Raw genomic sequence first — 15,271 nt, 5'->3', positions numbered from 1 at the left:
CCTGTCGCCTAGTTTAAAATCTCCTCCAACCCTCTAACCATTCTTCCCCCCAGCACCGCAGCCCCCTCCTCGTTCAGGTGCAATCCATCACGGCAAAAAAGATGGCGCCTGACCGAGAAGTCCGCCCAGTGTTCCATGAACACGAATCCCTCTTTCCTACACCAATCCTTAAGCCACACATTTACCTCCCTGATCTCCCTCTGCCTCCCTGAGCTAGCGCGTGGCACTGGTAATATTTCAGAGAAAATTACCCTAGATGTCCTCGCCTTTAATTTCTTACCTAATTCCTTATACTCTTTCTTGAGGACATCCCACCTACCATTGACTTTGTCGTTGGTGCCGATGTGCACCAAGACCGCCGGGTTGCTCCCAGCCCCTCCCAACAATCTGTCGACTCGGTCCGCGATGTGCCGTACCCGAGCACCCGGGAGGCAACAGACCGTGCGGCGATCGCGGTCCCGATAGCAGATTGCCCTGTCTGTTCTCCTAATGATGGAATCCCCTACCACCACTATCTGCCTTGGTACCTCACTAACTGTCATCCCGTTTGAGCTAGAGGGACTGCTCCTCTGGTTGCTAGAGGGAGCCGTCTCCTCCAGCTCCGTCATTTCGTCTCTATCCTCCCCCGCAACTTCGTCCAACCGGGCAAATTTGTTCGGGTGTGATAGATCCGAGATGTCGTTCCTGTCCCTCCTGTCCCTCTTGTTTCCCCTTCTAACCGTGACCCAGCTGGCTACCTGATCCTCCTCCTCTACCAGTGACCCCATCTGCAACTCCTCCACCGTTCTATTTAGGCTTTGCTCAAGATTGGAAATATCCCTCAGTCGCTGAACGGTCCGCTCTAGATCAGTGACCTGGGCTTCCAGGGCGGACGTTCGCTCACATCTCGTGCAGATGTATTCGCACTGGGACTCTTGCTCCAGGTGCGCATACATCTTGCACAACATGCACTGAGTGAGATTCTCAATCAGAGCCCCACCCATTTTATCTACCTCCCTGCGACTAGCCCCCGTAGAGTAGAGAGTTAAATTACAATGCAATTACACACTACAAGTTAAATTTTATCAAAATATAAGAAGTTGATACTTATCTGTTCCTGCAGCTGTGTCACACTCCTGGTGTCCTCACACCTGTATCTGTCCGCTTCTTCTGTAATTTCTTCCAGTTGCACGTTTTCCTTAGTGGCCCACTCTCAGATCATGCAGCACACTATTTGCACTTTGTGGACCCTTTAACAGGTCAGGCACCTGGGCTTCAAGCAAGAAGAAAAAAAAAAAAAAAAAAACAGAAGGGACAGAAGCCTCTTGCAACCTGGTTTAACCCCTTCCTGGATGTAACTCCTTCTTGGATATAACTCTGCACTTATTTAAAAATGGCACTTAGAATAAAAATGGCAGTTCTAAATTCACAAGTTCATTACATTCACTTGCCCCCTGCTGTTCTTATACTGCTGCTACTAATCAGCTACCCACCTGAGCAGATAACCACTCCCACCTTCAGCAAAATTCTGAGCAAAAAATAAAAAATAAATAAAAAACACACAGTTTAAACACACAAAATATACAATCCCCTCAGGTAATCCCACAAATCACCTACTAAACACACCACTCCTTCTTGGATATAACTCTGCACTTATTTAAAAATGGCACTTAGAATAAAAATGGCAGTTCTAAATTCACAAGTTCATTACATTCACTTGCCCCCTGCTGTTCTTATACTGCTGCTACTAATCAGCTACCCACCTGAGCAGATAACCACTCCCACCTTCAGCAAAATTCTGAGCAAAAAATAAAAAAAAAATAAAAAACACACAGTTTAAACACACAAAATATACAATCCCCTCAGGTAATCCCACAAATCACCTACTAAACACACCACTCCTTCTTGGATATAACTCTGCACTTATTTAAAAATGGCACTTAGAATAAAAATGGCAGTTCTAAATTCACAAGTTCATTACATTCACTTGCCCCCTGCTGTTCTTATACTGCTGCTACTAATCAGCTACCCACCTGAGCAGATAACCACTCCCACCTTCAGCAAAATTCTGAGCAAAAAATAAAAAAAAATAAAAAAAAATAAAAAACACACAGTTTAAACACACAAAATATACAATCCCCTCAGGTAATCCCACAAATCACCTACTAAACACACCACTCCTTCTTGGATATAACTCTGCACTTATTTAAAAATGGCACTTAGAATAAAAATGGCAGTTCTAAATTCACAAGTTCATTACATTCACTTGCCCCCTGCTGTTCTTATACTGCTGCTACTAATCAGCTACCCACCTGAGCAGATAACCACTCCCACCTTCAGCAAAATTCTGAGCAAAAAATAAAAAAAAAAATAAAAAACACACAGTTTAAACACACAAAATATACAATCCCCTCAGGTAATCCCACAAATCACCTACTAAACACACCACTCCTTCTTGGATATAACTCTGCACTTATTTAAAAATGGCACTTAGAATAAAAATGGCAGTTCTAAATTCACAAGTTCATTACATTCACTTGCCCCCTGCTGTTCTTATACTGCTGCTACTAATCAGCTACCCACCTGAGCAGATAACCACTCCCACCTTCAGCAAAATTCTGAGCAAAAAATAAAAAAAAATAAAAAACACACAGTTTAAACACACAAAATATACAATCCCCTCAGGTAATCCCACAAATCACCTACTAAACAAACCACTCCTTCTTGGATATAACTCTGCACTTATTTAAAAATGGCACTTAGAATAAAAATGGCAGTTCTAAATTCACAAGTTCATTACATTCACTTGCCCCCTGCTGTTCTTATACTGCTGCTACTAATCAGCTACCCACCTGAGCAGATAACCACTCCCACCTTCAGCAAAATTCTGAGCAAAAAATAAAAAAAAAATAAAAAACACACAGTTTAAACACACAAAATATACAATCCCCTCAGGTAATCCCACAAATCACCTACTAAACACACCACTCCTTCTTGGATATAACTCTGCACTTATTTAAAAATGGCACTTAGAATAAAAATGGCAGTTCTAAATTCACAAGTTCATTACATTCACTTGCCCCCTGCTGTTCTTATACTGCTGCTACTAATCAGCTACCCACCTGAGCAGATAACCACTCCCACCTTCAGCAAAATTCTGAGCAAAAAATAAAAAAAAATAAAAAACACACAGTTTAAACACACAAAATATACAATCCCCTCAGGTAATCCCACAAATCACCTACTAAACACACCACTCCTTCTTGGATATAACTCTGCACTTATTTAAAAATGGCACTTAGAATAAAAATGGCAGTTCTAAATTCACAAGTTCATTACATTCACTTGCCCCCTGCTGTTCTTATACTGCTGCTACTAATCAGCTACCCACCTGAGCAGATAACCACTCCCACCTTCAGCAAAATTCTGAGCAAAAAATAAAAAAAAAATAAAAAACACACAGTTTAAACACACAAAATATACAATCCCCTCAGGTAATCCCACAAATCACCTACTAAACACACCACTCCTTCTTGGATATAACTCTGCACTTATTTAAAAATGGCACTTAGAATACAAATGGCAGTTCTAAATTCACAAGTTCATTACATTCACTTGCCCCCTGCTGTTCTTATACTGCTGCTACTAATCAGCTACCCACCTGAGCAGATAACCACTCCCACCTTCAGCAAAATTCTGAGCAAAAAATAAAAAAAAATAAAAAACACACAGTTTAAACACACAAAATATACAATCCCCTCAGGTAATCCCACAAATCACCTACTAAACACACCACTCCTTCTTGGATATAACTCTGCACTTATTTAAAAATGGCACTTAGAATAAAAATGGCAGTTCTAAATTCACAAGTTCATTACATTCACTTGCCCCCTGCTGTTCTTATACTGCTGCTACTAATCAGCTACCCACCTGAGCAGATAACCACTCCCACCTTCAGCAAAATTCTGAGCAAAAAATAAAAAATAAATAAAAAACACACAGTTTAAACACACAAAATATACAATCCCCTCAGGTAATCCCACAAATCACCTACTAAACACACCACTCCTTCTTGGATATAACTCTGCACTTATTTAAAAATGGCACTTAGAATAAAAATGGCAGTTCTAAATTCACAAGTTCATTACATTCACTTGCCCCCTGCTGTTCTTATACTGCTGCTACTAATCAGCTACCCACCTGAGCAGATAACCACTCCCACCTTCAGCAAAATTCTGAGCAAAAAATAAAAAAAAATAAAAAACACACAGTTTAAACACACAAAATATACAATCCCCTCAGGTAATCCCACAAATCACCTACTAAACACACCACTCCTTCTTGGATATAACTCTGCACTTATTTAAAAATGGCACTTAGAATAAAAATGGCAGTTCTAAATTCACAAGTTCATTACATTCACTTGCCCCCTGCTGTTCTTATACTGCTGCTACTAATCAGCTACCCACCTGAGCAGATAACCACTCCCACCTTCAGCAAAATTCTGAGCAAAAAATAAAAAAAAAATAAAAAACACACAGTTTAAACACACAAAATATACAATCCCCTCAGGTAATCCCACAAATCACCTACTAAACACACCACTCCTTCTTGGATATAACTCTGCACTTATTTAAAAATGGCACTTAGAATAAAAATGGCAGTTCTAAATTCACAAGTTCATTACATTCACTTGCCCCCTGCTGTTCTTATACTGCTGCTACTAATCAGCTACCCACCTGAGCAGATAACCACTCCCACCTTCAGCAAAATTCTGAGCAAAAAATAAAAAAAAATAAAAAACACACAGTTTAAACACACAAAATATACAATCCCCTCAGGTAATCCCACAAATCACCTACTAAACACACCACTCCTTCTTGGATATAACTCTGCACTTATTTAAAAATGGCACTTAGAATAAAAATGGCAGTTCTAAATTCACAAGTTCATTACATTCACTTGCCCCCTGCTGTTCTTATACTGCTGCTACTAATCAGCTACCCACCTGAGCAGATAACCACTCCCACCTTCAGCAAAATTCTGAGCAAAAAATAAAAAAAAATAAAAAACACACAGTTTAAACACACAAAATATACAATCCCCTCAGGTAATCCCACAAATCACCTACTAAACACACCACCCCTTCTTGGATATAACTCTGCACTTATTTAAAAATGGCACTTAGAATAAAAATGGCAGTTCTAAATTCACAAGTTCATTACATTCACTTGCCCCCTGCTGTTCTTATACTGCTGCTACTAATCAGCTACCCACCTGAGCAGATAACCACTCCCACCTTCAGCAAAATTCTGAGCAAAAAATAAAAAAAAAATAAAAAACACACAGTTTAAACACACAAAATATACAATCCCCTCAGGTAATCCCACAAATCACCTACTAAACACACCACTCCTTCTTGGATATAACTCTGCACTTATTTAAAAATGGCACTTAGAATAAAAATGGCAGTTCTAAATTCACAAGTTCATTACATTCACTTGCCCCCTGCTGTTCTTATACTGCTGCTACTAATCAGCTACCCACCTGAGCAGATAACCACTCCCACCTTCAGCAAAATTCTGAGCAAAAAATAAAAAAAAAATAAAAAACACACAGTTTAAACACACAAAATATACAATCCCCTCAAGTAATCCCACAAATCACCTACTAAACACACCACTCCTTCTTGGATATAACTCTGCACTTATTTAAAAATGGCACTTAGAATAAAAATGGCAGTTCTAAATTCACAAGTTCATTACATTCACTTGCCCCCTGCTGTTCTTATACTGCTGCTACTAATCAGCTACCCACCTGAGCAGATAACCACTCCCACCTTCAGCAAAATTCTGAGCAAAAAATAAAAAAAAATAAAAAAAAATAAAAAACACACAGTTTAAACACACAAAATATACAATCCCCTCAGGTAATCCCACAAATCACCTACTAAACACACCACTCCTTCTTGGATATAACTCTGCACTTATTTAAAAATGGCACTTAGAATAAAAATGGCAGTTCTAAATTCACAAGTTCATTACATTCACTTGCCCCCTGCTGTTCTTATACTGCTGCTACTAATCAGCTACCCACCTGAGCAGATAACCACTCCCACCTTCAGCAAAATTCTGAGCAAAAAATAAAAAAAAAATAAAAAACACACAGTTTAAACACACAAAATATACAATCCCCTCAGGTAATCCCACAAATCACCTACTAAACACACCACTCCTTCTTGGATATAACTCTGCACTTATTTAAAAATGGCACTTAGAATAAAAATGGCAGTTCTAAATTCACAAGTTCATTACATTCACTTGCCCCCTGCTGTTCTTATACTGCTGCTACTAATCAGCTACCCACCTGAGCAGATAACCACTCCCACCTTCAGCAAAATTCTGAGCAAAAAATAAAAAAAAAATAAAAAACACACAGTTTAAACACACAAAATATACAATCCCCTCAGGTAATCCCACAAATCACCTACTAAACACACCACTCCTTCTTGGATATAACTCTGCACTTATTTAAAAATGGCACTTAGAATAAAAATGGCAGTTCTAGTCTTCCGGTTCCGGCGGCTGTATGAGAGGCAGCTGAGGGAGAGAGCTCCGCTCCAGCCACCGCCCTACACAGCTATTACTAGGCTTCACAGCCTCCAAATCGCGGCACAAGACACCGCAAAACAAGCAGCAAGAGACCCGCTACCTACTCCAGCGCTGCACGGCAATGCCCGGCTCTCGTTCCCGCTCCCAGCGTGACAAGAGCAGACAAGACCGCGCTCCCAAGATGGCGGCGCAAGATACAAGCAGCGTGTCCCTGCCGGCGTCTCCCTCCCGAAGCCACAACGCATCAGACGATGAGCAGCCAAGAGGCAGAAAGGTAAACCCTGCACACATCCCCCCTGCTCCCCAGGCTGAAACCGCACTAGAAATCCCTGACCCACTCACGCCAGTACTATATGGAGGCTTGGTAGCAGCGGTGAGGGCGGCCATCAGCCCACTGCTGGCTACTCAAACGGAACATATAAATAACCAAATAGCACAATTACAACGCCAGATGGTAGAAACAGAGCAAAGAGTGGGGGAAACATTTGGGGAGGTGTGCGAACTAAAGCAGGTGACCGCGGACCACACTAAACAAATTCACCAGCTACAAAACAAAATCCAGGACCTGGAGAACAGGTCTAGGAGGAACAACCTCCGCATCATAGGGTTACCTGAAGCTGTAAAAGGCCAAGAACTTTATGACTTTATAAAAATTACTTTACCCAAGATGCTGAATGTACAAGACAAGTGTAATGATCTGGTGATTGAGCGCGCCCACAGACTGGGCCCCCAGAGAACACAGGAGGGAGCGAGGCCGCGCGCAGTCATATTTAAATCACTGAACTATTTGCATAAGGAACTGTTGTGGTCTGCATCTCGCAAGAAAAGAGATCTGGTGTGGGAAAATAATAAAATTCTGTTATTCCAAGATTATTCGGCAGAATTAACAAAGGCAAGGAAAGACTTTTCCCCTGTGTGCTCGGCCCTCATAAGAGACGGCCAGAAATTTGCCCTGTTATATCCTGCTAGGCTCAGAATATTTGAGGGATCGAGCTACAGGGACTTTCTCAGAGTCCAAGACGCAGAAAATTACCTTAAAGAATCCCAGACTGCAGCTCGAGACCCCAGAAGTATGTCTGACTGTGATTAAAAAGATGCTGAACAATCAGAAAAAGTTTTTTGTTCCACCACCGGAGGGCACTCTATGCCTGTATGAGAGAACCTCACCTGAAGTGATGTGAATGAAACGTGAGATCTGTTGCTGACACCTTCCCAGGGAACTTTGGAATGATAATGGACGTCTCTCTACAGCACTTATGAGGCAATTTGTCCATCCCATGATGGAGATGTGACCTTTATGCTATACCCCACCTAATATGTTTTTTTTTTTTTCTCTTTTTTTTTTTCCCCCTCCACACATTCTTCTCAGACAGTATTCTCGGTGAAAGTTTTGCAGAACTCTTGTGTAAAGAACTCTTGTTGTCTTAGCAATAATGCCGCTCTGATATGGTGGACAGATATCTGATGGCCCCATGAAGGGGCATATCTCAAATCAGGTTCAGAGCTATGTTTGCCGTTATAGCATTGCGGGCAATGCTACCGCGAAATGTCTAACTACAGTTTTGAATTAAGTTAGGGCGGTGGGCCTTAGGAGCTCACCCTCCCGTGTATAGATTTAGTTACCATGAACCTAGGATTCATGGAGTTAATTCGGAAGTCTGGTATATTAGAAATAACTTTGTTTCCCCCCTTTTTCCTCCCTCTCATTCCCTCTGACTCTCCACACCCCATCCATGTAGTAACTGAATTTGATTACCTAATAGAAATGAAGCCATTAACTTCTCCCCATTGCTGTCCTATATATAGTTTTCCTTGCAGGGACCTGACTGCAGCTGGCGCCTTGCGCACACGAAAAAGAAAAAGAGATGTCCTTAAAACTGGGTAGTTGGAACGTCGGGGGCATCAACTCCCCCAAGAAACGTAAGAATATTTTGACTTATCTAAAAAAGCTAAAATTAGATGTAGCTCTTTTACAAGAGACTCATCTAACAACCATAGAAACTGCTAAGCTGGGCACCATGGGATGGAAAGTGGTAGCGGCAGCCCCATACAACTCAAAGGCTAGGGGCCTGGCTGTTTTGGCTAGGTCACAGCTAAATTTGACGGTGTCCAACGTGGTGGTAGATCCAGAGGGCAGATACCTGTTGTGCCATATTACTGTTGATTCACAGACATTTGTGTGTATGACGGTGTACGCACCTAATGTATACTCCAAGCCATTTCTGTTAAAAATAATTACACTACTTACACCGCATATGCATCTCCCAATAATCCTAGGCGGAGATCTTAACCTGGTCACATCAGCGACATTAGATAGACAAATACCAAATAAAAAAAGACAAAAACTTCCCAAGTTCGGAATAGGGGAATTAGCAGCAAGTATGCAACTAATAGATTTATGGAGGACACTAAACCCTACTGACAGAGACTTCACTTGTCTCTCCGCATCAACAGGCCAACTATCTAGAATAGATTATATACTTCTGTCCCAGTCCCTCCTACCTAAAGTAGAAGAAACCAAAATAGAGGCCATCACGCTATCAGACCATGCTGTGGTCTGGTTCCGAATAAAGTTATCCCAGGAGAGGTCATCATACATATCATGGCGATGCCCCGCCTCTCTGGCCACATCAACAAAACTCAAAGAGAAAGTAAGAATAGCCTGGGAATCCTACCATGCGAATAACCACGCCACCCTAGAATCGAATCCGGTCCTATATTGGCAGGCTGCTAAAGCCACGGTAAGGGGAGAAATCATTTCATTCACTGCGTCACACAAACGGAAATTAACCAAAAATTATATAGACTCCCAAAGGGCCCTTACGGACTCATTTAATGAATTTAAATCCCATCCTTCCCCTGAATCAAGAGGCAAATACAACACTGCTAGATCTACCTATGAAGCACTACTGGCCCAAATGGAAGAGTGGAATTCATTCAGAAGGGATTCACGATTCCATAAATTCGGAAATAAATCCAGCAAATTGCTTTCTAATCTGCTACAGGGACAGAGACCCCCCTCGACTATCCATCCCCTCAGAAAACAAGATGCCTCAATGACCAAAGATAATAAAGAAATAGCAGCAGAATTACATAAATTTTATGAGTCACTATATGCCCAACCTGCATCCAATATACCTCAAAGAGAGGCCTTTTGGGATAACCTCCCCCTTCCCCAGGTACAGTCAGACATGAGAGACAGACTTATAACAGAGATAACGCAGGAGGAGGTGAGTAATGCAATAGCATCTTTGAAGCCAGGGAAGGCCCCAGGCCCAGATGGCTATACATCAGAATTTTATAAACTATTACAGCCCACAATCACGCCATGCTTAGTAGCAGTTTTTAACAAAATTTTAAACTCCCCCTCAGTCCCAGAAGGTTTCAATATGGCCAACATAAGGGTGTTGCCCAAACCAGGTAGAGACCTAACAGATCCAGCATCGTATAGGCCTATATCATTGCTTAACATAGACTACAAAATGTTAACTAAAATTCTGGCAGAACGCCTTAAAAAAATAGTTCCCACAATAGTTCACGAAGACCAAACGGGGTTCGTTATGGGGAGACAGTCGGTCATGAACATCAGAAGGGTTCTGGCGGTGGTGTGTGACTCCCAGTGTGCCATGTCGAACACATCAACAGCTATCTTATCTTTAGACGCAGAAAAGGCCTTCGACATGGTACACTGGGATCACCTATTCTACACGCTGAGAGGCTTCGGTTTCCCAGCTCTCTTCATAGATTGGCTAGACACACTGTATAGAGGGTCCACATCCAGGATCTTATGTAATGGGTCTATCTCTGACCCGTTTCTTATACTCAGAGGAACCAGACAGGGCTGCCCCATGTCCCCCCTTCTATTTGCATTGGCACTTGAACCTCTGGCGGTGTCGCTTCGCGAATCGCCGCTATACCAGGGGATAAGCATAAGGGGAGTGGACATGAGGGTCGCCCTGTTCGCAGATGACATGTTACTATTTCTGGCACACCCTTCCCATTCACTACCTATAGCCATGGAGATAATAAAAAACTTTGGTACCTTTTCTGGCTACAAGGTTAATGTCAGTAAGTCAGAGCTCCTTCCCCTCAGAGGCCCAGGGCCGGTTTTCGATAGGGACCCAGTTCTTAGTACAATCAAACAACAGGCCTCTCATATTAAATATTTGGGGGTGCAAATACCCAACAACCCACAACAACTATATAAATTAAATTTTACCCCAGCCATAGCTAAAGCAAAACAAGCTATGGAAAAATGGCATGAGCTACCACTATCAATGCTAGGCAGAATTGAAGTAATAAAAACCATCGTAATACCTAGAATACTATACCTCCTGCAACTGCTACCATTGAGGGTGACAAAACAAGACGTTAAACTTCTGACGGGGCTATGTTCTAGGTTTATATGGAAATCTGGCAAACCACGTATCACACTAGCTAAACTGCAGCTCCCAAAAAGTATGGGAGGGATGGGACTAACAGATTTATCCCGATATTCCACTGCTCTTTTGTCAAGATACGCCATGGATTGGTTGCTAGAATCCAGTAAATTTACAATATACCCTCTGGACTGTGCCACCTTACACCCATACTCTCCTGGAGCACTCCTGCACACTCCCAAGGCCCACATCCCGAAGAATATTTTACAAAACCTGATGTTCAGGGACACATATGCAGCTTGGGGGACACTATGCAAACAACTAAAAACCTCACCCCAGACCACCAAATGGATACCCATATGGGGAAATCCTAGATTCACCCCGGGCATGGAAAACTCAAACTTCAAATACATATTTCGGAGAGGTCTTAAACTAGCCTCCCAGACCTTTGACCCAGGGGGAAAGTTACTACCGGCGTCTGAATTGAAGGCGCAATTTAATTTAAACGACTTCTGTATATTCCCATTAATACAACTGTCGCATTTTGCCTCATCCATTAAAGAAGACCTAGTGCCAACCCCCCAGATGCAGAAATTGTACACAATAGTAGAATGCTTTGAAAAACCAAATTTTAAAATTAAAAAACTGTATAATGAATTAATAATCCCCACTACTGATAAATTAACAGAACAAACAAGAACGAAATGGATTGGAGATTTGCCTTTATTGACAGCGTGTGAAACACTCTTTAAATACTATGACAGAACATTGAAGATAGTGAGGTCATCTGTTTTGCAGGAGACTCACGTCAGGATAATACAAAGGGCATACCTTTCCCCGGCACAAAGGAAACATTTTGTCCTAGACGAAACAGGCTCCTGTAAGAAATGCGCCATGTCCTCAGCCTCCTTCTTCCATAATGTTTGGTCATGTGGTCATATAAAAAGATTTTGGAACAAGGTGACTAACTACATCGCCACCACGTTGGACACCAAGGTCACACCACACCCATTCCCACTACTCTTTGCCAATTTTGATGTGTGGGAAATGACACCACAGACCGCACATCTCATCCCTTTCCTGACCATGGTGGTCACTGCAGCAAAAAAACTTATAATGAAACATTGGATTATCAAGTCCTCACCTACCCTAAACTCTCTTATACGTTACCTACAACGTTTGATGAGATATGAAATATACGATGCCCAGCTGCAGTCGATCTCCCCCACAAAACTTAAGGAAAGATGGGGCCCTCTCATGGAAGATACAAGTAATGCCTAAACTAGAGTCCCCAAAACAGGCGGAAATCCCGGAGCAGGGTGGATGCCCTGAAGAAATGTACGAACACAATAGTGTCCCATAAGATAAGGTCAGCCTGCAAAGTGATATATCTTAAACAGTGAGAAGTTACCTATACGAATCAGTTTATGAGGTTACTTCCCCATTCCCCCCCCCCTCCCCTCAGACCTACCTCCCCCCCTCTTCTTTCTTTCTTTAATCTTTCTTCTTTCTTTCTTTCATACCTCCTTTTAGCATTTATTCCTTTTCTTTCTTTCTCTTTCATTTAACTATTCTTTAAAAATGTTATAATTGCATGTTAATTTACAGTCGGGAAATGTTTTTTCTAAGTAGTACAGCAAGTGGAGAGGAGATAATATATTTTGAAGCCGCAGTGCAACAAATGACCCAAAACAGGGCAGAAGCCCACTATTTAACAACGGCTCTTATGTTCGACTCTCAGGACGGAGGGTGGCAACACCCCAACTATATCCCACTAACCGCGGCCTCCTTTATGGAGATGCCGTGACAGTGGGCGAGCATACATGTTGATAGATTCTTCCACATTTCGAGAAGTCGGACATCTAATAGATTAAGCCAGTCAATCCTCTCCATTTTGCTATCATGATAAATGTGATTTGATCCATGCTCATGGTATGTAACATTTTGTTCAAAATGTGCACTGTTATCCTTGTGAAATTTTAATGTTACTTGAAAGATTATATTGTTAAAACCCAATAAATATATATTTAAAAAAAAAATGGCAGTTCTAAATTCACAAGTTCATTACATTCACTTGCCCCCTGCTGTTCTTATACTGCTGCTACTAATCAGCTACCCACCTGAGCAGATAACCACTCCCACCTTCAGCAAAATTCTGAGCAAAAAATAAAAAAAAAATAAAAAACACACAGTTTAAACACACAAAATATACAATCCCCTCAGGTAATCCCACAAATCACCTACTAAACACACCACTCCTTCTTGGATATAACTCTGCACTTATTTAAAAATGGCACTTAGAATAAAAATGGCAGTTCTAAATTCACAAGTTCATTACATTCACTTGCCCCCTGCTGTTCTTATACTGCTGCTACTAATCAGCTACCCACCTGAGCAGATAACCACTCCCACCTTCAGCAAAATTCTGAGCAAAAAATAAAAAAAAATAAAAAACACACAGTTTAAACACACAAAATATACAATCCCCTCAGGTAATCCCACAAATCACCTACTAAACACACCACTCCTTCTTGGATATAACTCTGCACTTATTTAAAAATGGCACTTAGAATAAAAATGGCAGTTCTAAATTCACAAGTTCATTACATTCACTTGCCCCCTGCTGTTCTTATACTGCTGCTACTAATCAGCTACCCACCTGAGCAGATAACCACTCCCACCTTCAGCAAAATTCTGAGCAAAAAATAAAAAAAAAAATAAAAAACACACAGTTTAAACACACAAAATATACAATCCCCTCAGGTAATCCCACAAATCACCTACTAAACACACCACTCCTTCTTGGATATAACTCTGCACTTATTTAAAAATGGCACTTAGAATAAAAATGGCAGTTCTAAATTCACAAGTTCATTACATTCACTTGCCCCCTGCTGTTCTTATACTGCTGCTACTGATCAGCTACCCACCTGAGCAGATAACCACTCCCACCTTCAGCAAAATTCTGAGCAAAAAATAAAAAAAAATAAAAAACACACAGTTTAAACACACAAAATATACAATCCCCTCAGGTAATCCCACAAATCACCTACTAAACACACCACTCCTTCTTGGATATAACTCTGCACTTATTTAAAAATGGCACTTAGAATAAAAATGGCAGTTCTAAATTCACAAGTTCATTACATTCACTTGCCCCCTGCTGTTCTTATACTGCTGCTACTAATCAGCTACCCACCTGAGCAGATAACCACTCCCACCTTCAGCAAAATTCTGAGCAAAAAATAAAAAAAAAATAAAAAACACACAGTTTAAACACACAAAATATACAATCCCCTCAGGTAATCCCACAAATCACCTACTAAACACACCACTCCTTCTTGGATATAACTCTGCACTTATTTAAAAATGGCACTTAGAATAAAAATGGCAGTTCTAAATTCACAAGTTCATTACATTCACTTGCCCCCTGCTGTTCTTATACTGCTGCTACTAATCAGCTACCCACCTGAGCAGATAACCACTCCCACCTTCAGCAAAATTCTGAGCAAAAAATAAAAAAAAATAAAAAACACACAGTTTAAACACACAAAATATACAATCCCCTCAGGTAATCCCACAAATCACCTACTAAACACACCACTCCTTCTTGGATATAACTCTGCACTTATTTAAAAATGGCACTTAGAATAAAAATGGCAGTTCTAAATTCACAAGTTCATTACATTCACTTGCCCCCTGCTGTTCTTATACTGCTGCTACTAATCAGCTACCCACCTGAGCAGATAACCACTCCCACCTTCAGCAAAATTCTGAGCAAAAAATAAAAAAAAATAAAAAACACACAGTTTAAACACACAAAATATACAATCCCCTCAGGTAATCCCACAAATCACCTACTAAACACACCACTCCTTCTTGGATATAACTCTGCACTTATTTAAAAATGGCACTTAGAATAAAAATGGCAGTTCTAAATTCACAAGTTCATTACATTCACTTGCCCCCTGCTGTTCTTATACTGCTGCTACTAATCAGCTACCCACCTGAGCAGATAACCACTCCCACCTTCAGCAAAATTCTGAGCAAAAAATAAAAAAAAATAAAAAACACACAGTTTAAACACACAAAATATACAATCCCCTCAGGTAATCCCACAAATCACCTACTAAACACACCACTCCTTCTTGGATATAACTCTGCACTTATTTAAAAATGGCACTTAGAATAAAAATGGCAGTTCTAAATTCACAAGTTCATTACATTCACTTGCCCCCTGCTGTTCTTATACTGCTGCTACTAATCAGCTACCCACCTGAGCAGATAACCACTCCCACCTTC

This window comes from Crinia signifera, chromosome 6 (genome assembly GCF_055691185.1).
Source record: "Crinia signifera chromosome 6, ASM5569118v1, whole genome shotgun sequence".
Classification (NCBI taxonomy): Eukaryota; Metazoa; Chordata; class Amphibia; order Anura; family Myobatrachidae; genus Crinia; species Crinia signifera.
Note: the sequence above shows the minus strand (reverse complement) of the source record.